Genomic DNA, 1,606 nt, shown 5'->3' with positions numbered 1-1,606 from the left:
CACTGAGTACATCTGTGTACCAGACATTTAGGCAAGAGAAGTATAACAGTGACCAAAATAAATTTAAAATATATATTTGCCCTCAGATTATATTTAAGGAAGCTGTCAACAGACAGAATTAAAAAGTAAAATATATAGTATGTTAGGTAGTGGTTACTATTAAAGAACAAAGAGAGAAAAGGGCTGTGAAATCTGTGAGAAAAGTTGGACTTTAAAATAAGTGTCCAGGGAAGTTTTCATAAAAGTGTGCTTTTGAGAAAAGGCCTGTGGAAAGTGAGGGGACCCAGCTATGCAGCTAACTGGGTGAAGTCTGTTCCAAGCAGAAGAAGCAGAAGTTGAACAATCCTAAAGCAGGAACATTTCTAATATGTTTGAAGAATAATTTGGTAATTTTTTCTTGAAAATTGCTTATTCTTTTGAAATTTTCAAATTTATTGGCATAAAATTACTTAAAACATTTAATTATATTTAAAATGATTGCATATGTAATCTCTTAATCTCTGGTTTTGCCTTCTTGTCACTTTTTATTTTGATCAGTCTACCTAGAAGTTTGTCTATTTTGTTATTGTACTCAATGTCATTATTACCAAATATTCTCTGTATATTAGAGTTGACAATGTATATACTACATCTCAGATGTACAAAAAAAAAAGTCACATAATATTTCTTTAACCCAAGTTGCATCCTTCCTCTTATCCTCATCAGGCACTAGTAACTTCTGGATCTCTTGCATGTCAAACAGGAGCTGATGGAAACGTGGGAGTCCTAGCCCAGGCTTTCTCTTTGGCTGAGCACACCGCATTGCCATTTTGACTCTACTGTAACTCAGTGCTGTTGGCATGAAGGCATTCTGCACGCTTGCCTCCTCAGCAATTCCATAAGGGCACAGCTGCCCTCTTTTTGCCATTGCTATCAATGAGTAGCAAATGAGCCAAACCATAGAAGTTATTACTGTAATATCTGGCACTTACTGAATACTTAGTAAATGTCAATTATGATTATAATTAGAATGATTATTAGTATGTCCTTGTGCAGGTGCTGGGCTAAGTCATCTCTGTTTCCTCTACTTGCCCAGCACCCTGTGATAGTATTATGACCTGGGAATGATGGAGCTGTGCTTGTGTCCTTCTGATTAAATCCCATACTCTTAACCACCGTCCTACTGTGTCTGGAGGGTTAAGCAAGGATGAACCAAGGAAACAGTTCAGGAATTCTGGCATCAGGTATCAAGAGTGAAAAACGAGAATTTTCTGATGTTGTTACCAGTGTTACTGGGATTTGGACCACTCAATCCAAGTTGCAGTCTACAGTAAACTTCCTTGAAAACACTTCAAGAATGTTATGCTCTTAAGAAAATACAAATTGGAGCTCTACCCTCTTTGGCTCAGTGGATAGAGCATCTGCCTGTGGACTGAAAGGTCCCAGGTTCGATTCCAGTCAAGGGCATGTACCTTGGTTGCGGACACATCCCAAGTAGTGGGTGTGCAGGAGGCAGCTGATCAATGTTTCTCTCTCATCGATGTTCCTAACTCTCTATCCCTTTCCCTTCCCCGCTCTAAAAAATCAATAAAATACATTTACAAAAAAAACAAAAACCAAAACAACC

The 1,606-nt window shown here is 37.9% G+C and overlaps 1 pseudogene; it reads left to right on the top strand.

Annotated features, from left to right (window-relative positions):
• The first annotated feature begins 1,186 nt into the window (after nucleotides 1-1,186).
• Nucleotides 1,187-1,606, top strand: part of LOC102761127 — a 33,545-nt pseudogene continuing 33,125 nt past the window's right edge.

The sequence above is a fragment of the Myotis davidii genome, unplaced genomic scaffold (genome assembly GCF_000327345.1).
Source record: "Myotis davidii unplaced genomic scaffold, ASM32734v1 scaffold582, whole genome shotgun sequence".
In the NCBI taxonomy this organism is placed as follows: domain Eukaryota; kingdom Metazoa; phylum Chordata; class Mammalia; order Chiroptera; family Vespertilionidae; genus Myotis; species Myotis davidii.
The sequence above is the reverse complement of the archived record's forward strand: the minus strand, read 5'-3'. Positions and strand labels throughout refer to the sequence as shown.